The 27,539-nt window shown below is 43.3% G+C and overlaps 1 protein-coding gene across 6 annotated transcripts in view; it reads right to left on the bottom strand.

The window, feature by feature from the left end:
* DAB1 (DAB adaptor protein 1) overlaps nucleotides 1-27,135 on the bottom strand; it is a 144,494-nt gene extending 117,359 nt beyond the window's left edge. For 3 of the 6 annotated variants that reach the window (XM_082766428.1, XM_082766426.1, XM_082766427.1), the window contains exons 1-2: nucleotides 26,838-27,131; nucleotides 7,928-8,040 (exon numbers count right to left, since the gene is read on the bottom strand). The gene's annotated coding sequence lies outside the window, so the exon portion shown is untranslated. Of the gene's footprint in view, nucleotides 1-7,927; nucleotides 8,041-26,837 lie in introns of all 6 variants that reach the window. The other 3 variants (XM_082766429.1, XM_082766424.1, XM_082766425.1) reach the window with 2 other exon arrangements.
* Nucleotides 27,136-27,539: the final 404 nt, after the last annotated feature.

Raw genomic sequence — 27,539 nt, forward strand, 5'->3', positions numbered from 1 at the left:
CTCCCATTATTATGAGCAGTTGACTACTTTGGTAGCAAAACAAACAGCATGCACAAAGGCACAGCGGTCCATCTTTGAGTCAAGAGCTTTCCTTACCAACTGTGACATTCAGCCAAGCCAAAAAGCATCTGATTTCCCTGGTTCCTCTCCACCACCGAGGCAACGTCGAGGGCTGGCAGCACTCTCTGCCACCATGTCACACAGCAGAGCACGGCAGCGATGCCGGATCCAGCACTGGCAGGAGGGCAGAGCAGCGGGGTGCTGGTCCCCACGCTACAGCAAAACAACCCGCTGGGGTTGATCCTAGCAAATGCCACAGCAGGGCACAGAAGTCTGCTGCTTTGCCTACCCAGCACCAGGACACACTGAGAAGCAGAAGGGAACGCATGCCTTGAGGCCCACAGGAGAGATGTCCCAGTGTGATGGAAGCCTTACTCTGCCATGGAGCTCCCGCTGGAAAAAGAGACGAAGAAGCTGAAGGAAGGACCTGCACGGGAGTCAGCACCATGAGGCGGGGACTCTCTCCTGCCAGAGCTGAACGGCTTGAAAACACTGCAAGGAAAAGAACTGACACATCCACAAAAACCTTCACAGAAATCTTCAAAAAGTTGTTCATGAGTTAAGAAAACGTCATACTGGCAGCAAATGCTTTAAGGGGTTGGACACCTTCTCAAAGCCAACATTTGATACTAATAAAAGCCTTTTCCCCATCCCAGCAAATCTTCACCTTCCTATCGGGGCTGAGATGCATGTGATGAACAAGTGGCATCGAAGTACAAGCAACCACACGTACACAGGCCTTGTCGTTTGGCAGCAACCAACCAAACCACGAGGCAGTTCTGAGCATTCAGAATATTATCTGATGAACAAATCTGTACGAAGCTCAATAATTAACTCCCAGATTCTTACACATGCGGTTATTTGATTCTATTCTTATCCATTAGAGAACATTTGGATAAACAGATTGAAAAAGTTCATTCACGGCTTTATATGTATATGGCTGTTACAAACCATCCCCCCTGCTGCCCACATAACTACCCAAATCAAGGCAAAAATTACATTTACATAGTTTTAGATATATTTTAAAATCATCATTAAGATGTGTGATTTTATCTAATTTTACTTATGAGCCCAAAGTCATATCCCGACTACCATTTCTACAGAAACTCAGTGCCAAATATTTGTTTTTTTTGTTTTGTTTTTTTTGTTTTTTTTTACCAAGCTCCAATTTTACTCTCTATTTAAAAATATCCTGACAGCATTCAGCAAAAAGGCAAATCAAAGCTAAAGCAAAGCCTTTGCATTCCACCATAATATTTCAGGCGACAATTTCAAGAAAGGAAAGGCAGAAAACAGACTGTGCATACACTACTGTTCAAAATAGATCCCTCATATCAAATGGCATAATTTTTCTTTTTTTCCCCCCATTAAAGTTATTTTTAAGTCTTCTGCTGAATATATTTACATGCATAATGAAACGTCTTCAGAGATTCTTTCTGAATTCCTATATGTGCTGTAACACTGCACGCACTAATAGCGCGCACATATGTACAAATCCACCCATAAACGTATGCACTCATGCACACAAAATTCATGCAAGAAGAATTAATGGAAGTTTTTGACTGTACGCCACCCCCTGTAAATGCATTAGATGGGAATGGTGCCTATGGTGGGGTTCATGAACCGAAAATATAACAAAAATATAGCTGCCCAACTTGTGCTGCCCACATAGGAAGGGGAAAACTTGGGGAAAAAAGGAAAAAGAAAGAAAGGAAAAAGAAAGGAAAAGTAGGAAAAGGAAATAAAAAAAAGCAGCTTTAACATTTTTGAGCAGGTCCCTCAGTTGTTTCACCGATGCAGCATGGTCCTGCATCCAGCTTCCCAGCTCACAACCTCCCTGCCCCTCTGTGTTTTGGTTTCAAACCCTAGTCTATTCGATACGTAGCAAGTTTTTAGCAGCAACTTAGTGCCTTTGAACTCTTTCCTGTAACCTCTGTGTTAGTTTATCAGAGCAGTCATTAAGGCTGTGCACTCTGAGGCTGATGGGTATATCCAAGCTAGCTCACTTCGAGCTAATTGCGTTCAATTTAACATTCTCCGAGCACTGACAGTCCTCATTCAAGCCAAGTGTGAAAGTTTTTAAATTAGCTTTCACAGTTTGATTCACAGACAGCAAATGTAAAATGGCACAGGATTAATTTTTTTCCAACAACACAGTGCAACAAAATAGCCCAAAGGCTATTTTAGTTCATTTGCTTGAACTATTAGGGAAGATTCACAGCACAGAGAATGCTCCAACAGAGACAAAAGCTCCAGAGGACTTGCAAAGCTTAATATTGCCCCCATTAATTAAAGTACCAAGCATTTGTACAGCCTTTCTACTTCATCACTAGATGTTAAAATGGAAATCTGGACCATTTAAGACAAGTCAAACTGATTATTGCTTAAAAGGTTATCAATACAGTGCTTTAATTTTGATTATAAAACACTTCTTAATATTTAATAAAGTCTGGTATTGGACTGTAAAACGGTCCATATAGAAATCCATATTCTCCTTGGGAAAGCACCAGTCTTGATTTCACATATAATCTGACAACGTCTCCTGATCGGCCTGCCTGTATTTGTTAAGACAGAAGTCAATTCAACCTTCCAGCTTCCTTTTTACCTAATGCAAAAATGACTCAGCAGCTCCCACCAAACAGTGACGGAACAGGATGGAAATTCAGCTTTCTTAGCACTTTCCCAGTGATTACCACTAAGCACAGGCAGAGTGTATGCAGTCAACTTTCTGAACAGTCTCTTCACAAAACTTGGGAGCACTCAAACCTCGCCTTGGGCAAGTACAGGAGGTAAACACGAGCGGCTCCACGTACAACGAGGCAAGTTGAGCACATTCAAAACCTGTTGAAACACTCCACACTCTGGGGTCGGTGACGAAACCTGCTCCTCCAATTGAAGAGGGAATAAAATCCCCACCAAGAACTTAGCTCATCTTGTTTAAGCACCTAGCAGGATACTTGACAAACCCTGAGCCCCGTGCTTACCACACAGCTCGTGCATAGAGGCAGCACCAGCCCAGCATTCAGTACGAGGGAATAACATTCAGCCACATTGAAAGCCAACGCATTTTCCTGGGAGTCTTTCCATCATCTCCAGAAGATTTTTACATAAGGTCTATAACTCACAACCACTCTTGAATTCAAGTCATTTCTCATGTTCTATTAACTTAAAAATATCATGTAATTTAATAAACTAATAACTATATTAGGAGTGGTTACTAACATCACAGATGGGTACTATCTCATAACATAAGTGGTATTCGTATTGAAGTACTAAATATACATGAATAATTTTTTTTTCCCCTTTCTTTTTTTGCATGCACAGATGGAGTCCAGCTTCAAATTCCAGATTTTTCACAGCCCAGGACAGGCAGGTCATATCCACGGAAATATAAAAAGTCAAGGGCCCATTTGTAAGTGTCAAAGTGTTAGTCACAGAGGTAGACGCCATTTAGGAATTTCCTTAAAGGATTCAGAATACTCATCTCAAATATCAACCTAGCTTTACAAATCTTTTATGTTTTGTTCTAAAAAGTTACACGCTTGCATTAAAAGGATCATAAATAGGACCTTACTTTGTAAGCCAGCAACCTCCTGCACGGAGATCCGCAACCGATGGACATCAAGAAATCTGTATTTGCCCAACACAGCATATCTTTCTTAAAACTTGAATACAGAACCCACACTATTTAGTGCAACGTACCTACATGATACCATAGAAACAAAAAGTCTTGCGACTCTCTTCTAGCCAGCTCCAGCATCATCCAATGCTGCAGATGACCCAATGAGACCCAACAGGGACGTGCCCCTGTCAGTCCGCAGGCAGTCGGAGGCACGGTGGGAGCCTTGACACACAGGATCACGACACGGCCATGCAAGTGATGCACAAACCAGCTTAGTTTCAGTCGATATTGACATTTGATGAGCTCATACTTAAATTCTCCAGCTGCGGTCAGAGTCATCTCCACGTAAACCTAAATAATCAGATTGCAGCCTGTGGGGACACTGCCAGCTCAGACCCTGAGCTAGCCCAGATAAGGCTGTGAGGAGTGTGCCCCAATTGCCAGAAGTGAGGGGCAGGCTTGCACAGCCTGAATTTTTATCTACCAGACAAACAAAATAAATACATGTGCAAATAAAGACAACATAAACTCCTTGGAAAGGCGTACGGTCTTGAGGCTTTACACCCTTACACAAAATTCAATCTACTATGTATGGAAATTCCTCCGTGGTGTTAAGCACGATTTAAATGTTCTCAAAGCTAATTTCCAAAACTTACCAGCTCAGATGGTAAATAACTCCAAGTTATTTGATTGCTAAAGTTGTCAGAAACTGCAAAAGGGATACAATCCAATTGTTGTTGGAAGTAATGGATACGCTTCTCTGGTCATCTCATGTCAGGTGCTAACAGACATCAGAATCACTAAACACCACTTTCACAAGACATCATATGTATGTGAATATTTATGCTGAAGAAACTTTGAATTCTATCCAAATGTAAATGCCACAGTGTAACTGATCCGCCATGACCATGACAGTCTTTCAGAGTGTTCTCTTCTCTAAAAAGAACTAAGATGATGAAAAATTCAGGTTTTGGTGAGAGTGAACGGTCAATGGATTAGAGAGCTCTTCTCCCACAGGTTACTAATTTCATTCCCTCCTGTCAGCAGAGGCTGAAACCAGCTCCCAGCTAACAGCTGCTCAATGCATGAGATAGGTCTGTGATCTACCTCGTGCTCCAAGTAGGTACCAGCACCCTCACACAAAGCTCGTGCTGTAATTGGCAATGACAGAGCAGGGACAAAGTATTCAGTGGGCACGAAGATGTCCCCGCCAGAAGCAAGCTCCCATAGAAGCACTGTGTAACACTTTGCAATTAGAAAGCATTAACGACAGGCTACCCTGTCATTCAGCAAGGTACAGCACGAAACCCAACACGTTTTAGGCACGGGGATTCTGACATTCAAAGCAGAGCATGCAAGTGACAGAAGTGTGGCTGAATTTCTTGTGGTCGTTTGACAACCTCACCTAGTGTAATCCAGCCTTTGGAAATCCGTATCTATTTTGAGAGTCTAATTAATGCTGATCTCTACTGAAGACATGAAAATACTTACGTTATGCACTGGTGAAGGATGCTCCCCCTAAAAATATTGATTCCTTTTGAAAAGTAAACAGCTGCAAAGAACATTGTTGTGTGTTCCTTTTGTTTGTTGTTGTTTTTGTTTGTTTGTTTGTTTGTTTTTTCCCTGCACATACATTGGCACTAGCTGGAGGAAAAATGGATGCAGTTTCAGCATGATGTTGATTAGTCTTTGGGGATCCCAGTGGACAGAATCGAATCCTGACAACAAGGACTGAGGACCAAAGCAAGTGGTTTGCACTTGAAAGCCATTCTGAAGCGCACTAGAGGCAGTAAGCACAACATACCACACACATTAAAAATGCATATACGTTTCATTCTGCCTTTTTTTTTTTCCTTCCTGTTGAATTCCTGTGGCTTATATCATTTCTGAGGCATCTTCCCCTCATGTCCAACTTTAAAGTTCACTTCTGGCATCACTAAATCAAAGTCAGGTCTGTCCAAAACCACCAGAAAATGCTTGCTCCTTTCTTCCTCATGCTCTAGTTACACTGCATCTGATTTCCTTCATACTACCCCCTTTCAAAAAGTTTCTCGTGTCTTTTAACAGAAATGTTACCTGCTCAACAAGACACCCAACGCTCTTCAGAGTTTGGCACAGGTAGGAAGACTTGCCCTTTCAACAGGGAGGTGCAGCTCTGCACCATGTGGAAAATGCCCTCGGTTATTAAAGACACCCAACACAAAGAAACCTTGAGCATGACCAGGTCCCAGTAAAATGCGAACCACTGGTAGCAGTTTCACTTACTTAGATGCATAAATACACCTATTTTTGTGCTTAGTTTTAAAATAAACATCTGAATTATCTATTCTGTGCCTATGCATAAACATTTCCGTATAGGTTTGACTAAAAGGACAGACATCCTAACACGAACAGAAGTTACATGGGTCATCACTGCAATGCACAGTGCAAAATAAAGGAGATAAAGCCAACTGCTAGGCAGTTATACTATATACCTTTAGAAACTGGCAGGAACTGATACTGTAAGAGAGACATTAGATACAACAAAGAGGTCTTGCAGTGGGGAAAAAAAGTGCTAAACGCTCTAGTAAGGACCGAAATGATGCCACTGCTTCAATACATCATTTATAGAATAGGCCGTGTGTGGGCGTGCTAGTCTATCTACTGAAGACAGTCTTCAACTAGCAATTTTTAATTCAAAAATCAAGTGTTGATCAAACTAAACATCACCGTTGTAAGAGTGAGCACACAAATTGTCACCCGATGTCTTACCAGTAACAACTTAGAACAAAACTTCAAACCAACTCTATAGGGTCAATGGAACTAAGCAAATTTACACTGGATCCAGGATGTGTCCTGGTGTATAATTCCTTTCTTCACTTCATTAAATCATGTTTACCAGCACCTCCATTGTACTAATGGGTGCATAAAGCTATTCTGCACCTGTCGATTGCCAAGGCATCTGTGCAAACACAATGAAATGGAAAGAAGTGAAGCAAGGAGCCCTATCTTTAAAAATAAACCCAAATCAATACAAATAAAACGTAAGCACTTGGCATGTATGGCTGACTTCTTGCAAAGTACAAATGGTATCAAGGAGTGTTTTAGCCCAACACTGCCTATGCTTAAATAAATCACTTTATATATCTTACTGAAAGATATTCTTTGCATTTAACTTTCCTAATGCAAAACAGTCAGTCTTCAAGGGGCAAATGCTCAGGAGAAATTAACATGTTGAGTTTCAGAAAAGTTTGTTTTTCTTTCTAGGCCCTACAGAGCTACTTCTGTTCTCTCACTAGACTCAGTGCTGGTTTATCTTGATGGCTCTGGGGGAACCACCAGTCCTGGTAGGAAATCTTCAATTCTGCTTTGTGTTACTCCTAACTGTGCTCAGCTCAGGGATAGCACTGGCATTTCCGAGACAGCCAGCACAAAGCAACAGCACAAATGCAAGAGGTGGAACTTCCACAAAACGTTACACTTGCATGAGTAGCTGTTATTGCCAGCTGCAGCAGTCAGAATATCAATTTGCTCACTGCACGAATTTCAGAAAGCGTGATATAAAAGTGAAGGCAGCCTTATCATTACCTGCTTGTTTTCATTTCGGAAAGCTGCTTCCCCTTACCTTCTTTAAGTATCTACTAACAAATTTTTTATTGCGGTTCATCTTGAAAATTAATCATCATAAATTTAAAAACATTCTCTTGCAGATCTGTCAGCTTTGTAGAGCTACTTCATTTATTACAAGACCACATGACGCATCAGAGCTCTGTATTTGAACATGACATATTTTCACTTTGTTTTGATTCCACATTTGAAAATTGTTCCTATCAATCTCTCACTGGAGCCAAAACTTCACTGTCTTGTTCACTGAAACATTAAATGTCAAGTCACACAGACAAACAAAAGCATTTACAAATTTAACATCTGCATTTGCAGATGCAATTATTTGCAAAAGTTTCCTGTTGAAAGGGTCTGTGGAAGAGAACCCACAAAAGTGATGGAAGTCCAGCAGTCAGTACCAAAACCAATTATTCCTAATCATTTAGGTCATCAGATCACACCAGAAGTTAAAAGACTCCACAAACAGGCCAATCTTTAAGTAAAAATTTTAAGCGTTTACAGTTCTGTTTCAAAGAAGTATTACAACTTGGAGGCATTGCCAGACTTAGCTTAGGCATTGTTTAAGATCCACGATTTTCTGCATCGTGTGCCAGTAGGGAGAAAAAAAAATAAAGAAAAAAAAAAAACAGGCCATATACTTACATTCCCCATAATGCATCATTTTCTCTCTAAACAGTGGCAGCAAACAGGCACATCCAATACTGTATTACTTTCTTCTCTCATTCATGACGATGTCACACACAGGTTCTTTGATTCTGAAAAAGAAGCATTTCCCAGGTTCTAAGGAGAGAGGTACCCCAACCAATCCATCATGCTTTGTGTGTTAATGATAGACTCATGCATAAGAGGCACCAGGAGCAGTGAGAGGCAGCAGGCATGAAAAGGAGTGAATCAACTGTCAAGGGTTGTGATCTGAAGGACTGCAAGGCTGTGATTAGAATTTTCAATCAGGACTTCCACAATTCATCACGCTACTGGGGAAGGAGGGGGGGACATATTTCTTCATCAGCCCTTTCTCCTATTGGCATAACAAGTTCCAAGGCATTAAAAATGGGAAATCTTAATGCCTTCGTTTCAGACACGTATGTTTGAATCTTCAGGGAGTGAAAGATTTTTCTGGGACTGCCTAACTGCCTTCTTGTGTGCATACTGAAAACTGAAATGTGGTTATTTACTGCACAGCCCTTCAGCTGATGGAGAAGGAAATACAGCTCTTCCTCCCTCTCCTCTCGTCCTCTTTTAGACACCTGAGTGAGAAGGAGCCCGGGAAACTTCTGACTTGTCTTTAGGGATGTAAAAAGGAGTAAAATCCAACATGAATCCTTAGTCAGAACTTAATACCACTCTGTGAAACTTCAGAAAACAAAAAGGCAGAGCTAAGTTCAGAGAAATCAAATGCACAACCCAACTTGGCTTTCCTTATGGCATTTGTTCACCTCGGTGCTACCCCTACTGACCCACTGAAGAAGAAGACGACCCCACACGGTGACAGCCTACATCGGGACTCAGAGCGGGGCTGATTTCACAGCTCTGCTACGGCCTCCCTTTGAAACCACGAGGAAATCACAAACTCTCCGTATGCCTTACTGCTTCTTTCCCCGCTTCTTTCACCTGTGAAATGTAGTGACTGTCTCCCTGAAAGTGGCTGAGCACCAGGGCCTTCCAAATGCCAGCAGCTGAGCACCAGCCCCAAGGGCCAGCGGGTGCCAGCAGCCTCTGCCCTCACCAGCCTCACCACGGGGGCTTTGCCTCCCAAGTCGAGGTCCAACGACAGCCCTGCAGATTAGGTATTTATCAAAATATATGAATGAAGCATTATTTTAACAGGCAATTTTCATGTTAAGCTATGAATAATGAACACTAAAGACAGTTCTTATTTGCATAATTAATGTTTCGGTTATTGATATTCCTTCAGAGGGTCACTAGCCTTTTTTCTCCGAGTCAATTAATTAATAAAACAACTCTTTTTATGTAGGTAATTGCAATCACTTTAGTACTCAAAGGCATGTAAAATATCTGATTTTTTTTCCTTAAATCTTGCAATTGTAGTGACACAACAATCATTTGCATACATGTAAACACCGAGCAGGTCCATTTAACTCATGACTAGAAAGAAATCCTTTGAAACTAATGGGAAAGAAATGCATGAACTATGGGCAAACATGACAACACCGGCAACTTTCACAATAACAATCCCATTTTCCTTAATGCAAATCTCAGCTCTGAGACCCAAAATGCACTGCTGGTGGTACCAATCTGCCTTCACGCCTAGCTGAAGATTGCTCTGAGGAGATGCGCTAATTTGGGAAAGAATAGATTTTTATGGGAGAATAAATGCAAACTAGGCAACTATTGGCAAGCAGGAAGCTTTGAAGGCTCACCATTTCGCAGAACTTTTGCTTCTCCCATAAAGAAATCTCCGAACAGACCTTGCAAGCAGAAGCCTGGCTGTACAGGACCCTGTCGGAGAAGCACTGCCCCATGAGGTGAAGTGGTTACACCCCAAGGCAGGCAGCACGCTAAACTCAACCTGCAAAGGTCTGCTGAAGGCGCTGCTGGAAGACTGGGAAGCTATGAGGTTAGAGCAGTGAGGACAATTTCTCTGTCTAACATTACCACATTAGTTTAAATGCTAGGCAGCCTGCCTGGGAGCTGTTAGCTCAAGACAGTTTCTACAGCTTCTCGTCTCCACTCACAATCCACTCCAAATGCTACTGCAAAAACCATTCCAGTGGCCTCCTTCATCACACATCTCCTCAAGGTAGGAGAACATTGGGATTACCCTTTTTATCACACATCATATTCTTGTACTTGTTTGAGCCTCCCCATGTACACCACCACCCTTTCCAGCCAAAGAAGCACCTTCCCGGGGCAGTTTCTGGGCTGCCCTCTGAAGGCAGTACCAGAAAGCTCTACAAAGCCAATTCTTTGCTCTTAGCATTTCATCTGAAAACTTCTTTTAGGATGAGATTTAATAAAAGAGAAAGAACAGAAGATATTGATGTCTGAGCACACCGCTGGCCAGCTGACAACCAACGAGTCCCATCCTTCTGGCGTCTCCTAAATGAAATGATTAGTCACTACTATCAGGCGTTCTGGAATAGAGATCTGTTTGTTTGTTTGTTTTCCTTCTGCTTTATACAGTGCCTAGCACCACTGGGGAAAAACATAGGAAAGGGGGACACCAGTCCACTTCTGTAATTCTTGGGAATGGCTTGGGCGTATGAATTATAAATGCTGCTCTTTGTTTTTTGTACTGCATTTTATCAGCTGATAAAATCGTGCAAATATTCCAGACATCATCAAGAATCACTTCGTTTTCAGACTTCTAATCTCAAATCCGATCTCCATCTCAGAGATTATACCAAAACGTGAAATAACCTAAAAATTGAAAGTCATTTCACAGAAAATGGACATTGATATCGTAGACAAAGCACATTCCACTTGCCAATCCTCTATTTTATGTAATCCTTATCCACAGTCTTCCACAGGACTGGTTTGATCTCTCTTTTGGCAAACACATCTTGCAGTATTTTCAACCACTACAGACCTTTTTAGCCAGTGCTCGGCTGCACATTCAACTGGTTGCTCTAGGAAAAGGCATTCGAAACATGCAGCAGCAACAAAGCCACAGAGCAGATTATGAATAAAACACTCAGATATACTTTTCTGGATTTTACTCACTGCCAAGGAACTAATAGAGATCTTCTTCTTCAATGTCTAACTTCTAAAGGATCGATGTACTGCAGACACAGGCACTGCAGCCTCTATACAGGTTCTAAGTGCTTCTTACAAGACAAGACTCCTTGACAGCTTTCTCCCAAGCACCGAAGAGCTAAATAGCTTTTTATTAATGTATGTGTGTCTTTTTGTCAAAATCATACTTAATAAATACAAAGCACCTGCAATGGAAATATCCAGGAGAAGGTGTAAATGAGAGGCTAGATTAACAAAGCCCTGTTAAATCAAGTTAGCAATTTTATCTCCAGGGATAACAATTTGGCTTGTGGTGGTGGGCTAAATAATGCAGTTCAACACATTACGAATAGATCTGCATTTAGACTGAAAGGACTATTAGCTCAGAAAGGAAGTTAGAAGGGAAAAGAAATGCTGAAGTAGCTCCGCTGCCTGCTCAGAGCACACTTCTCTCTTCCTTCTTCCAGAACCATCATGACCATACATCCATCACTGTTTTACACAGGTTCTCTGAGAAAAGAAGACAAAAATGGTCTCAAAGTCTCTCTCTTTTTGAGACGAGACAGTGAAAAGCTTCTCTGCTGTCGGCACCAAACATTTCACATAAAGTAGTTCTATTTTTAATTTTATTTTTTTAATGTATGCACTGAAATTTGAGAAAAATGTTACTACATCTAATGAAACTATTCAAAAACCTCAGGATTTAGGTTAGAAAAGGAACATCAAACATAGGCTTGGCTACAGCAGGCTTTCTAGGGAATACCATACTAAAGCAATCTCTTGATAGGTAGGAGATCTTTCTTCTGTACAAGCAATGATTGTTGAGCACAGATTTTCAGTGGTCTCTAGAGATTTGAAGTCTTAGAAAGACCTAATTTCATTCAAAAGTATACACTTGCTTTCTCCAGATCAGTAGAAGTTCAGATGGAATATAGAATTAAGCAAAAGATGTCCTATAAATGCTGTCAGGTTTGCTATGGAATATTGTTTTGACTGTAAGAAGGATTCTTTTCAGATTAAAAATTAACATTTCAAAATAAGGGGGAAAAAAAGTTGTTACTAAAGGACAAAGTTATACCTAGGGGGAAAACAGAGGAGAGAAATGTATAATTATGTCAAAATTGGCAAGAAAAACTAAGGTATCTGTTTCCAACCCAGGCATGCACATGCTTTTAAAGCATTCCTATAATATTCCACCAATGTTCTTCCCCTGATTTTTGCTCTAGAAGTCCTAATTTGTACTCCAAAATAGATCCATTTTCACAGATATCCATACCACCTGCCCTACTCAGCACAGGAATTATTTGTTAGCCAAGAAGCATTGGAGTTTAAACATTCTGCAGAATCAACACAAATCATCTTGAACACAGCTAAAAACTTTGCAGTTGCATGTATTAACTAGAGAGATGCCAGGAATTCCTAACAGCCCGCATTTTAATCCCTTGTATAACTTCTTTTGAAATGAAACCCCTGTAACTAAAAGGATTCCGAACTTCTCCTTTGTGCTGCCTTTACAAGACAGGCCAAACATCACAAGCTTCACAAGGACCGTGCGTGGTGCAGACGACGAGACACACTCCAGTGTTTTTATCTTCCTCAAGAACTATTTCAGCTCGTGTGTATGACCTCCACGGCTTAACTGATGACTATTCAGTGCACCGGTTACAAAAAACAGCCACTCTCATTTCCTTTACACTCCTCCTCGAAGAAATAAATCAGTATCTCGACGGACTGAAACACTTAGCTGCCAGTCATTCCGCTTTGTCCCTTTGCTGCCTCACGCCGGCCCGCCTGAACAGGAGAGATGCAGAGCAGTGATTAAATTGTAACACGCCGCACGGAGAGCAATAACTAAGTGAGCGGTTATAAACAAATAACACAGCTCTTCACAATTCAGTAAAATGGATTATTTGATTTTGTGCATGGTTTTGAAAGGCGGTCCAAGTGGCAGTGCTTTCTTACTAATGCAATAACATTACTGCCTAATGGTGGAAAGCACAGGAGAGCAATAGATGGTCTACAAATAAGAGCAGAATGTGCAAGCTTAACAATACAAGTTTATCTTCCTTATGAATTACCTAGGCAGTGCTTTTATTATACGAGATCCATTGTTTCCTGGTCTGCAAATTACTTCCTGAATCTATTAACTAGAAGAGGAGAAATGTATTTTTCAGTCCTATTCCCTGGGAAAAAAAAAAACACACAATAAATCAATTTAAGCAGGTGAGTCTAAACTGGCAACAAGGCCAAGGTATTTCAAGTATGCAATCACTGGCTCCCTATAACTCTAAAGGTTTTTTTTTCCCCTTCTTTTTTTTTTTTTTTTTTTTTTTTTTGAGGGCGGGAGCACAGAAATGAAAGGATTTAAGTGTAAATTACACAATGATAGTACAATTCTGAAGTATTACCATGCGTGTGAGGGATTATTAAAGATCAGGTAGGATTTTTCTAGCCTTACTTCAGACACCTCCAGGGAAACATATTCTGCAATGCTCTGTAGGAGATAAAGAACAACCTAAGTATATTAAAAGGCTCATAGATATAATTCCATGAACTACAAGCTTTCTTTGTAACTCGGATATCTTAAAGTATACAGCACCTCTATCATAGTCCTTGCATGTGGTCCTTCAAAAAAATAAAAAAAAAAAATTACATTTCCACTCACACACCTTGTATTTGCATTTCTTCAATTCTCTAATGAGGGCTCAAGAACAGAAATATTTTTATTCATCTTTTCTCCTCCTTAAACTCCTCCATCACACCCCCCACTCTTTCTCCTAAGACAAATGTTCTGTTCATGTACAGCCACTAAAAGCCCTACAGCTTTCCTGAACACGAAAGGTAGAGGTAGGAGTACTTCCATATGCTTTCGAGAAGTGAAGACAACAGCCAGCCCCGGTATCATATGGCAGGGTGTTCTCGCTAGTGACATACCAACTGCTAGGAAAACTCCAGCAAGCCACGTTTGACTCACTGCAGGGTAGTTTGGTAGCATTAAAGCTTCTAAATACAAAAAGGCAAGGCACCCAAACCTACACACACAGCACTCCTCCTCCTTCGGAAGCTCTCGGTCTCTTCGGCACTGTACGAGCCCACCTACCAGGCTGGATTCATTGCTCAAGCTCCTCACATTTCAGATCCACTTTTCACCAAGACCCAAAGAAAAGCATGGCTTAAATCCTGTGTTCCTGCAGCATGACACGAGCAGGGTGGGACGTAATCCTACGTGTGCTGGTTCTGTCCCAAATCTGGTCAATGGGAAACAGCAGCACCCTCGGTGCTGGTGACCTCTGTGCTCCACCACGCAGCGTTCCTCGTGCTCTCAGAATTACCACTCGTGTGCTGAGAGACAAAGGCAGGTCTGCCCTCGGTTGTCTGCCTGAGATGATCACACTCGGAGAACATTAATGCTCTCGTAATCTGTCCGCAATTCTTTTTTTCCAATTATCTCTTCAGCCTCTGATCTTGAGGTCAGATATTTCACTAAAGGTTTTGAGCCTTTTATTTACGATGCTGCTATGCACAACCACATGGCTCAATAATTCCCTGCAAGTTACCTGCTCCCATTTTCTCCACCCAAGGCCAGTGCAGGAGGCACCAGCTATTGCTGAGGTCTCCTGGCACTTCCCATCCTGCGTCTCCTTGCAGTTGCTTGCCACTTTGCCAGACTTTAACTGTTCAGGCTGCAGCTTTACACGTCAAACGTGGCTGCTTGGGGGTGGCGTTCGCAGCATGAGGGAAGAGGAGGGAGTTGAATCCCTTCCAAGATTTAGACTACGGGGGAAACGCAGTGTTTTGACCATGTTTTTCTTCGCTAATCCTAAAAACAAACAAACAAAAAAACAAAAACAAAGAAACACAACTACCCGAATTGTAAGGTTATTGCAGAAATGACACAGAGAGCTGGAACTGATGGTGGGGTGCTCGTCTTTCCAGAAAGGCACCCAGCGAGCTGCAGGATTCAAATGCAATCAATAAAAGAATCAGACCAGAGGAGAGAGGAAGAGATGTGGACTTGAGGTCTCACACCACAAGGACTGCAAGAGTCAACTCTTGAGCAAGAGTACTGCTCAGCAACAGAGGACCCCAGAGGTTTAGGCTGGCAGGCAAGAGGCAAAGAGGCTTCAGGGCAGGGACGGAATTAGGGAGGGTGTAGAAGAGAGGTGCTGAATCCAGATAGGGTCCAAGAGGAAAGAAACTCACAGCACCCAGGAAATTGAGACCTCACCTGAAGAGCACACACCTCGCTTGTCTGCTTAAGCAAAGAACACAGCACAACGTAACTCTTCCTCTCCAATGCAAAATGGGACTTGTATTTTATTCACCATGTTAAAAGATCACCCAGCCATTACTGCTGTACCTCTTGCTGAATGCCATAAACTGAATTATTTCAGACACTCTTATTTCAGTAGACAAATTTTCCAAGAAGGCATAAATTAGGGAATATGGTTCATAATATTTTCTCTTCCCTTACTTGTAACCTGTTTCACCAGTCTTACACTTCATCAATTTAAACATTATTGCTAATACCTAATATTTAAACTCTGTCACAAAAAAAAAAAATAAAAAAATAAAAAAAATCCAAATGTTTAATTAGAAATCTACGATGGCCATTTTGGAAAGTAAAATTCAATTTTCAGCTCACATCCAGTACATACGAAAGCACTGAAGTCAGAAGTAGGAGCAGAGCTTACAGACCTACAGGCTTCTGTGCAGAGCAGGAGCTTTTTTACTGCTCTTGGGTACAGGGGAAAACCAAACCCCCGGGTGCAGCATCCCTGGCTGTAAGGTTTACAGCTTCACAGCAGCGTAGAGCATTACACGAGAGCACGAGAATATCTGTTTTCCTGCAGCATAAAGACCAAGTGCAAGTGACATTTTTGGTGGTAAGCAAACCAGATTCCTCCACACACCTGAATCAAGGGCAGGTTATGAACACTACCTAGTGGCAGGAAGAGCATCCATGACTACCTTCAGAAGGGCTAACCACTGACTACTGGAGAGCTGTTTTCTACCCAGCCCCTTACAATGAAATTCCAAACACCAACAGGTACCAAAAAATCATTCAAGAGCAAAACAAAAAGAAGAAATGGATAGAAAAGCTTTCACACAATGTGAAGGCTGAAGTCCCCATTGCCACATGTTGTCTGACTTACACAGGTTTACCAGGAACAGTTTTGTAGGTCTTTGTGAACATGTGAGCTCCACTCCTTCAAAATAACCGCGATATATTTCTGTCACGTGCTAAGAATTTTTCTGCAGGTTGTATTAAAAGCATCGCCAATCAATCAGAGGCATTGCAGGAGGACTCAGGACTATGTCACGTTTTTGAGCACCAGGACTATGTAAGCTGTTGTACTACAAGAAGGGCTGTTAGAACACACACAACGTTCACCTGTACGTACACACGCTCCTGACAGAGCAGTGGGCCAGCAGATTCCTCCTTCAAAAGTCCCAACCATTAGGTATCCTGCTCCAGCTTGGTAACAGACCTTCAGGCTGGCTTACAAGGTGCTAGCTAGATACACAATTACTCACTGAATAGAAAGGGAAGCCCTGAATGATAACTTTATCCCTCTAAGTGCTACTGTTTCTTTTCTGTACCAGGACTCTTTCCTAACCTGGTTTTCATATTTTACTTTAGTACCAGGCTTGGTACACTGTAGCATTGATTTAATAGTCTTCTTTAACTTTTAAAAGTTAACATTTGGCATATGAGATGGGCAGGACTCTGGGTAAGGAAGGATGTTTCTGGGTGCCAAAAGGAAAGAGTTTCCAGTGAGGCTCCGCGACACCTCCAGCTCAGAGCTCTTTGCAGAGAAGTTTCCCTCTCACACCCCTGCAATGGAGATGTGTGGAGATGCACTACCAGTTATGTATTTTTCATTTAAAGGAATTTTATTTGAAATAAGAAAAGCACTTTGTGAACTCTGCTCCAGGTTGCAAAGCGTTAGTCTCCCATGGCTACTTCTCAAGCTTTTGTGTAGATATATAAAACAATAAAGAAAATATGCAATGGATTTAGTGTTCATTTAGGCAAACTTTACTCTTCTACTTGCTAGGATGACGCAAGTACTTCTACTAAGCAGTCATCTGTTCTCAACATATTAGACACAGCATGAAAAATCCCTTGTTCTCTGTGCTCCTCTGTAACCTGTGCTTGGCTTCTGCTAAAAGCGTAAATTACTAAGAGTAATAAAAGTGCTGTAAGTAATTGTCAAGAGTTGCAGCTGTTGGGTGAGACATCAAGGTAGGTGGACAACGTTGTCTCCACTTTCTGCAGCTTGCCATACCACACACACTTATGTATTTATCTTGTGAGCTGATGCAGTGAGATGAAAACACTACAGATGCAGTCCAACAGAAGTCCTTCAGCCCATGTTGTGATGGAATTGAATTGTGGATGGATTGAAGTTGTTCCTTCTCTATAACATCTGCAACATTTGTGGCCAAAATTGGAAGAAATTCTCAGAGATAACTAGTGTTCCAGTTTGTTTTTTCCCAAAAATTGTCTGAACAGACAACAGTAATCCTATGCTGATCTTCTGAATGTTTTCTGAACAGCATATACCCTGACTTCCCAGAGAGCAGTACCATTCCTGCAGCTTTCTTGATGCCTGTTTCTCCTAACAAATCAAACCCTGGGCAATCTTGGGGAAATTCAGTGTTAGTTTCTCCCACGAAAATATTTGTCCACGCTTGAAAATGAAATACATTTGCCATCGTTCAATGCAACAGTGCTTCTCTACACAAGATCTAGAAATAACTGTGATGATGCACTGCAGTCCATCAGAATGGGGGCTGGGAGGACACATGTCCTGGTGGTTGCCCACTACAGACATTACGATGTTATATGTGTTCTACTTATCTTCTACGTGCAAATTATGCATACGCTTCCAGCCACAGAGAAGAAACCCAACGCTGCGTTAATCAAGACAGCTTTTCTCGCGTTCCTGGGCCCACTGAACGAACGACTGTACCTCATTTGTTGTGACATCCACCTGGACTACTTCCCATCTCCGTGCTGTACCACCTCCCATCCCTGCCAAAAAGCTCCCCCTAAATCCCTGATGAGCTGAATCAGCCGCCCACAGCAGCAGGGGCCGGCTCCAACCTGTCCTCCAAACCAAGGAAATTCTCAGAAGGAACAAAAGGAGCGGGCTCTCCGCACAGGGTTGGCAAGGCTGCAACAGGATCTGCTCCTCTGGACCTTTGGTGTCTGGAAAAGGCAAGGCAACTGGAGTTCAGGGACGGAGAATGGGACTTTTCCACCTGAATTTTAGTGCTGAGGACTGGGCATCCATCTTGTTTCAGCTAATAAACGAGGCTTCTCCAACAGCGAGCAGCAAGTGACCAAACCATCCCAAGGAGAGTCCCCACTCTGCCATCCCCTTGCCTTCTCCAAGGAAAGGTATTAGGAAATGACCAAAACACGAGCAATGTTACAGCCAACAGGGGCAACCACACAGGCAGCGTGCTGGATCGACAGTCCTGCCGCAGAAACAGAGCAGCACAGAGAGCTCCTTTATGAAAACCCCTTGCTGTTCTTTGTCATCCCCAAAACTGGGAACGCCAAACCCTCGCAACTGTTTTGTAGCTGAGACAGAGCTATTTTTCTCAGCGTTGTTTCCCAGCATAAAGAGGATTTCATGTCCTCTCCAGGATCATCCTGCACTAAAATCCAGAAACTGAAGCTCGGCACAGTGGGATTCATTCAATAACAATTCTCACTTTTCTCTGAGGATCTGTATGCACCAAAATCAATTAGCATTTGCTACAAACGTAACATAGCAACAGCAGACAAGCCCTCATTTGATGTAAATCAGTGTAGTTCTTCCGATTTAAAAGAACTTTACCAAATTTCATCAGCTGTAACTCTCACACGGTGCTTGTGAATAGCTCGATCACCAGGGAAGTAAGGCTCATAAAACCTGAGTGCCGGGAACAGTAAGTGGTCAATTCAATTTGTTATCCCTTCTAGGACGTCTCAAGCATTTTATTTCTCTTGTTTTCTGAAGGAAGAAAAATGGCTCTAAATATATGAAAACTGTCACACAGGACCGATGGGTGGACGACTGTCCTGAAGGCACGATCTGAGAGTCGATTGCTTCGGCAGCCACAAAAAGCCATTCATAAAATAATCCTGACTAAATTCACGGACATTTTACTGTATTTTACTGTTTTTAAACAGGAGCAAACTGCCAACACGCTGTGTGAAGTAGCACTTCCTGGTGATTTGCTTTGTATTAATCATAGTGCAATTAAAAGGGGGAGTCTTCACTGCCATCAGCTACCAGGTGCTTTAAAAACGAGGACAGGGGCCTCAGCACTTCCCAATGCTATTGCCAGAGCTACTGTGGCACATCGACCAAATTTTAAAATGTAGGGAGGATGGAAAATACTTTGTCATGGTGAAAAAACACCTATCAGATCATCTAATCTTGCCATTGAAAGTCTGAATTTGCCTATATGCCTCAAAGCTTGAAGAAAACTGATATAAAAGGCAGTAAGAAAACAGCTTCGCTGTGTATTTTGCTACATAAAGGAATGAATGGGAAAATTGAAATATTAACGTTCAATGCATTGACTGTTGATGAACTGAATAGTAGTACAATTCAATGAGTATCAGCTGGACTACATACAAGCATTTATTTATTTTTAATCCATAATTATCTTTATGCTTGACTTAACCACGTAGCTCAGTTGGAAATCCCAGCCCTGAACCCTCCATAGCAGCAATGTCCAGGTGCGGAAGCTATCAGGGTGCCAGCAGACCATCACTGATAGCTTTAAGAGCAACTAAAGAAAAAATGGTCTCCCCACGGGAAGGTATGAGCTCAACAAGGGGAGAATTCCAGCGCCCTACTGCACGTTAATCCGGCAGAAAGCAGATGCCGATTGAACTGTTATGGCCGGGCTCCAGGCGGGGACTGACAGGTCACGGAGCGGCTGTCAAATCGCTGACACGCTGCCGGCTTCGGATTCCTGCCGGCTCGGATCTCTTCATTCGGGATTGATCTCGGGAGCTACTCGAGGCTCCTGAATAAATCTAAAGTTTAAGCAAGTTGAAGTACTCCTCTTTGCTGTTGCAGCATTAAGAGCTGCATCTCATGTGACTGTGAGCAGAAATGTAACTTCTTTGAATGAAGATCAGGTGCACTTTTTCCTATAAATCACTTTACATACTACAAAAAAATATCCTCCAGGTGGAGAAATGTCCAATACAATTCCTGCTATTCTTTAAGTAACCAACTTTTTTAGTAGGTTTGAAGACCATTATGTTAAAAAATGATTAGAAATGTCTACTGCATCATTTGGACTCCCAGTAATTTGAGTTCCTGATTTTCAGATGGGCACATTTAGAGTCTCAGCATCTAAATGTGAAGCTAGAAATTCCAATAACCTCCCGTAAACCTTTCAACTGATCTACAAAATGTTTTGTATTCATGGCTAAGACAGGCATGTGTTTAAGAAGGTGCTTTATGTTGCCCATTAGTGAGTCAACTTTCAACCAACAGCATTTGGTATGCGAGCAGCTATGACACCAGGTGATCAGATACAACTCAAAGAGAAATTCTTCCATGACTTGAGTATAACAACGCTGCAGAATCCACTGGAAATTCCTTGTGCTTATTGAAAAGTTCAATACTTCAAATTAGTTAGCATTATTTGAAAGCTAAACCAACTGATATTCTTCATACGCATTATGAAACTTGTTTGGTTTCAGATACCATGCACATGGGCTAAGAACACCATACGGTGCATTAGGCTGTTCTCTCTCTGGTGTAGACCACTCAGCGCCTAAGACAAGTGTAACCTTATAAAATTTGTTCCACAGCTGGAAAAGAATTAAGGTCTTTCTTATTTTACAGGGACCTAAATCAAGAAGAGTCATCTGGTGCCTGTCAAACCTATTAACTTGCTAATCACTTACCCACTCTAAAGGAGCATTTATGCTCAGCTGTCCCAAAATGAAAAGTGGAGGGGATAAAAAAAAAAATAATTAAAAAATCTCTAACTGGAAAGCCAAAAGGTTTGAAACTCTGCATTTAAAAAGAGCAGAGAGACACTTTTTAGCAGAAAAGCAACTCTTGTCAGAAGAGATTTAAGCAAAACCTAAAAGATACTGAATAAGCATAAAGGAGCCCTACAGCCAGGATCCCGACTCAGTCTAAAAGCAAAGAACAGTTTTCATGTAACTGTTGCTATGATCTTGAATTTCTGCAGATCCACTGCTTTCTTAAGCTTTCCAAGAATACAGCTGTACAGGTTTAAGAAGTTCTTTTCCAAAACATGAATACACCTAGAGAGACTGTCAGCTGCAGAGTGTATCTTGGGACCTAACACAGATAGACTGATGGGTCTGATTACCTGGAGAGTAACACCAGAAAAGGATGTTAAATATCACGAATTGCTTTAGCAGGCCACGACTACAGTGCCTGGATGTTAATCAGCTCCCAATTAACGTCAAAGCACGCTGGACCCAACAAACACTTTCAATACCACTTAGCAGCAGCTCTGCGAAGAAGAAATGCAGCAATCCCCCACAGCAAGCACACCTACCAATATCCCTGCCACACTGATGACAAAGATATTTATCCTGCTTTTTGCTACAAAATGCATTCTGGGCGGATTCCAGCTCCATTTTTAATAATAATGGGAAGACTTGGTAGTGCAGGACTCTTGATTACCCTCAGCACTAAACAATGATACACCCACATTCAGCTACAAATAATTCCAGCAGCCTTAGTATTACGTCTTGATTACCTGCTTTCTCACAACTGTCCTCTAAATGTAATTTTCCAGTAACTACTCAGTGAAGAAAGGCACCTCCTAAAACCGCAGGGACATTGCCTAACATCTAAATCTGAAGATTTTGCAAGACAGCAATATGCCTGCTAAAGAAAAACAAAATGGCAAGCACACATGCATGATAGGATTATTTGATTCAATACAATATAAATTAGGTCAGACTCCTCTTTGGAGAATTCTGTGTCAAGAACTAGGTGGTCCACTAAATTTCTATTCATTTGCCTTCAGGCTTGGGGAATTGCAAAGACTCTCATGAAACTGATATTCTTCTACTCACAAGAGTAATCACTATTTGCTGGGGGGAAAAAAAAAAAAGTTCGCAGTGCAGCTGCTTGAAAATAGCTGGAGACTTGAGCAACCTTTGTGAAATAAAAAGAGCAGCTAAGAAACCTTTGCATATACGCACATGCAGCCATTCACACGGAGATGCACAAAATTCAACATAGGAAGAACTGTGAGAGTACCTTTGTGTACTTAGGTGTTTTTAACCTTATACATCCCTTGAAGAAAAGTAATAATTTCTGGATCCTCACTAAACCAGCAGCAATAGAATGACGGGAGAAGTGCTATCCATAGAAAGAGCAAAGGATTTCAGACTGGAAACTGCCCCAAGCCTTGTCTGGGGCACTCCTCCTGTGCTTTTTAAAGCTTGCTGTGGTCACCATGCTTTCTGATCCCACAAGCAGCCTAAGTAAATCTTCACACCTCTAAGGTACCAGCATGAAACTGTGCCAGCTACTTCACATATCCAAGAAGAGGACATGCGAGGTAGCCCTTCAGACATCCCACTGCTCCATGGCAGGTTGGTGAGGACACGCAGTTGAGCTTGAAGAGCTGCTCCTTGGTAGCTGCTTCCCCCACAGCTGGGACGTGACAGCTCACAGCACCTGCACGGCACATGGCTGGTCATCCCAGGTACCAGCTTCACCCCAACACCTCCAGAAGCCACATACAGATTAAGAGAGGGAAGCTAAGAGGTCTCTCTCTGATCTGGTGCTTCGAAATGGCAACTTGGGGCAAATCGAAATGGCAACTTGGGGCAAAAACAGACTGCACAGACCCCACTGCAACCAGCAAGGTCACTGCCACCAGATCCTTGCAGGATTGGTGTGCACAAAAAATAAGAAGACAATAGAGAAAACTTTCACTGTAACTGTTGTAACAATGTTCTTACAATGCCTTACAAGTTCTTACAATGCTCAGTGTTTAAATGATAAAAAGCTTTTTCCAACAAAGGAATGGGAAGTTTCCATACTTCACAGTTAAAACAAACAATTCCCGCTTATACCTGCAACACTTGAAAATAGGATTAGATACACAGATGACTTGGCACACAATAACATGCCAGCTTTTCTCTAACCAACACTACTGGGTTACTTACTTTTCCTAAGTAGGAACAATTCTGCTGCCTTTAAATAGAAACGGAGCATTGATTTGTGGATTAAATTCTTAAAGCAGGGCCATGAAATATAATTCCGTTGGAGCTAGACTGGGCAAAATCTACTATTATGTGCAAAGTACGGATTGAAGCTTCTCTATGTGTCAAGCCAAAGTATGAAAATGAAAATATTTAAATCTGATTAATTACTTGGTTTAGAATATATGCTTTTCATTCTACTGTATCAAAATACTCATAATAAAACACTGCTACTGATGAAGTCAAGCACTCCCTTACAAAGGCTGGCAAATTTGCAGAACAGCACTTGAGGTTTAGATTAGTAAAATCCTAATGAATATCTACTCTAATATCCATGTAATTGCATGGAATGCATTTGCAAGTGGTTCAATTAATAAAAAGAAAAAAAGAAAAAAAAAAAGAAAGGAAGAAAAAAAGAAAAAAATCTGGCACAACTGAAGTCCAGACTGTGATATTAGTGTCAGTTGAAGAGACTTAAGTGACAACTTGCAATAATGAAGATCTCAGTTTCTTCCCAAGAAAGGAAGAATCGCAGTAGAGTCCTCCAGCTCCTTCCCATGTCACAACACACTTGAGTCACGCACTGTAAGTACCAATGTCAACTTATTCAATTACATCACTTTTGTCCCAGACACCAGAACTGTTTTCATATTTTATCCAATGATTGCATTACCAGAAATGCCTGCCTCATCCCGCATGCTATATGAGGAACTGGGTGCCCAGCACAGGCTCCTGAAACACTCACTTGGATCTAAATATGTAAAGGTTGCTGCTGCTGTGCTGCACGTCTTCACAACTCCTTTTAAGAGCTAGCAGCTGGCCTACCCATGCCTCATTTTCCACCTATAAAAACAGAATAGTATAGGACCTACTTTATCTCAAAAAAATCCAGTGTGCAGATACATGCTCTAAAGGTAGAACTAACAGTATACGAATGAGGCCACAGAAGGGCTGGTGGCAAGCAGCGCTGAAATAACACCAACTAGCACAGGACATCTGAGAGCAAGTAATTGCCTATTTTTATTCCTAATAATTGGCTGATGAAATGTACTGTGATCCAGAAACTGATTAATTTTGCAAGAATGCCTGGGTAGTGTTTGTAAAAATCAAGTCATTACCTTGACCAAACATTGACTTGCACAGTTAACTTTAACCATCAAGACCTTGACTAAATATTGACAGGGAAAGTTTATTTGAACTATAAAGTCTAGAAAATCTTGGTCCTCTTTACTGGTATTTGCTATCACTTTGAAATGTAAACACAACTGTAAAAGTAGAGGTTCTCCCGCCTAACCACTATTTAACCAAGTAGCTTGGCTATTCTTAAATTCAATACAAACATCTTGCAAAATTTGAAATTCTGAGTGTTTAAAAGCAAACAGGCCTGTCAGAACTGAGGATGAGAGGGGGTGGTCAGCCTTCCTGCATTCTGCATCAAGAGAGGGTCTTTCAGTAGGACTGACAAAGAACCACAAGGCTCATGGTTTAAAATTACTTTGGTATGTTTATATAGGGGTCTTCCAACATATGGTTGGAAACAGTGCCCTGCCCACAGGACAAAGCAGGCTGACCGCCAGAACAGTGTGTTTGTTCTGGTACCTCTACTTCTGAAGCCCTAGCAGCAGCTACTTCAAGTCAACATCCTCCACTGCTGGTGTCACTTCATCATGTGAGGCCACGGGTCAAAGGACATACACAGACAGGGTCTTTCACTAGCTGAACTAAAAAAAAAAAGAAAGAGGAAAAAAAAAAAAAAAAAAGAAAATCAATTTCAATCCTCCTAAGATGAAACCACTGATGTGTGCAGTCACTGAAGTCCCGAAGGTAATCCTACAAGAAAACATGATGGTGTCCTCCATCACTGTGCTGAGATACTGTTAAAGTGCAGCAAAACCGTCAATGAAGTATAGTCCAAGATCAGCAGCTGTATCAAAGCACTCCGAACAATAAATCTGAACTTCTAGACCAACGTGAATAGTGCGTTTTAAGTGTGTAATGAAACAAAGTGGCGATGACAAGGGGGCCAGGAATTGTGTGCTTTGGGATGGTGTTATGAAAGGGGCTCAGCAATAAACAATGACTGTGAATCCAGCACTAATTCCACCTACAACTCCACTTCAGGAGTTGGAAAGTGCATTTTAGCTTAGTGCCTTCATTCCTTTTCATATTTATTAGCTGACTTCGGTATGACTGATGAAAATTACCTTCAGAGCAAAAATGAAAGATGCAAATCTCCGACACCAATGGAAATATCAAACCAGCTGGTGAAAACTTCCGCTCCCGTTTTGATTTTTGAGGCGAGTGGTAAGGAACAGCCCGATACCGGCACCACAGGGGGTGGGGACGGAGCAGGAGCGAACAATAAACAATACGATTGTCACTAGTTTACCACAGCGCTGTGTCTTGCAACGGAAACATACTGTGAAACAGCTTGCAAGACAAGCTTCATCAACGATAAGTAATTTTTATTCCGTTTGAGTGGCTGAAGACAATAAACATGATTAAACGCTTCAGACATGCGTTCCGAATTTAGACAAATGGCAAAGCGTCCCAAGGACTTCGCTTTTAAAACTACTTCGAGGAAAGACCTAAAAAAATTAACTTTGCGAGCTCAAGAAAGCCGAAGTTGGCGATGGAGCCAGAGGCTGCCTGTTCGCCTGCAGGCTTCGTGAGGCTACGATTTAGGGCCGAGCTTTTTAGGGTGCTGCTCAGGCGAGCGCTGCCCGCAGCCCCCAGCCCCGGGCACCTCAGGGGACCACCGGGAGCCCCCGGGGCCGGGCAGAGGCGGCTCCCAGCCCCCCTTCTCGGGGGCAAACACCCCCGGCTCGCTCCTCGCTGGCTCCCCAGCAGCATTTTTGAGCACTCCGCCACCAGCCGGGCCCCCCGGGCAGGGTCTCTCCCCTCAGCGAGGCGCCCCCCGGCTCGTCAGGGCGAGCCCGGCCCCGCGGCTCCCGGCGCCATTTCCCCGCCGCTCCTCAGCGCGGCGTCTCCCGCCCCGGCTGCTCCCTCACAGGGAAGGAGGCAGCGCGGAGCTGCCCGGCACAGCCCAGCACAGCCCGGCATAACCCAGCATAGCCCTGTCCGGGCTGCCCACCGGTCCTGACAGCCTGTGGGAGCCGGGGAACGAGGGGGAGACCCCCGGGACGAGCGGGGCACAGCGGCACCGGAGCCGCGGGCGGCGCTCCCCAGCTGGGGGGCGGCAGCGGCTCAAGGCTGAGGCAGCGCGCCCAGCCCGCAGCAACCCGCGGAGCAGCCCCAGGAATATCTTATTTTTTAAAATTTTATCTCCTTTTTTTTTTTTTTTCTCCGTATTTCACCCTCCAGGGGATGGAGAGTCCGGGCTCAGCTGCGAGAGGCTGCTTCTGCCCCCGAGACTCGGCTGAAAGGGGAGGAGGAGGGGGGGGAAGCAAGCCGGCAAGTTGCCGCGACTTGAGGGAGATTCCAGCCCCTTCCCCTCCTCGGCGCGGCGAGAACGGTCAAAAATTAATAACAATAATAATAAAAACTTCCTCCGGAGACCCCCTCTCCCATCCCCATGCACCTCGGCAGCCGGCGAGGGGCTCCCCGGCAGCGGGCACCCCGCTCGCCCCCCGAGCGCTGAGGGGAGAAGGGACGCGGCGCCCTCACCTGCCCCAGCGAGCCCTCTCCTCCTGGCGTTCCTCTGCTCCCCATCGTGGGCGCAGCAGCTGCTGTTATTCCTTAGGATACACATGGCTCGTCCATGCTGAGAGCCGCCTTCCCGCGTCGCCTGCCCTCGCCGGCCCCCGCCAGCGCGGCGCTGAGGCCAGAGGGAGGGGAGAAGGGGAGGCGTGTGGTGGAGGCAAGCTGCTGATGAGGGTCGGTCTCCTCCTCCTCCTTCTCCTCTTTCCCCTCCTTTCCTAAGGCTGGGGGTCTCGGCGCTGTTGGTGGGCAGGGAGAAGGGGGACGGCAGGAGCGGGGAGCTCGCCCCCTACACGCCGCCCGCCCCGGTCTGTCAGTCGGTCTCTGTCAGTCTGCTCCCTGCCCACGCGTGAAACCCGGCCACAAAGCCACCAACGCGGTCTCCCAGCCCTTCCTCGGGTCTCCCAACCCTTCCTCGGGTCTCCCTAATTCCACAGCCCCAAGGCTGGGCTGCCCCACGCTGCCCCCCATCGCCCCCCGAGGCGGGGTGGTGGCCCACGGCCCCCGTGGGGCTCCTGAGGCACTGGGGGGGGAGGGCGCAGCCGCCGTCGCCCCCGCTGCTATCGTGGTGTTTTTCTCATGGCTTCTCTCAGTCACCCGTGAAAATTTAATGAGGCATTTAGGGCTGTTACCTTCAGAGTCAATGGAGGAAGCATATTTAGCCTAATG

This window comes from Aythya marila, assembly GCF_965140915.1.
Source record: "Aythya marila genome assembly, chromosome: 8".
Taxonomy (NCBI): domain Eukaryota; kingdom Metazoa; phylum Chordata; class Aves; order Anseriformes; family Anatidae; genus Aythya; species Aythya marila.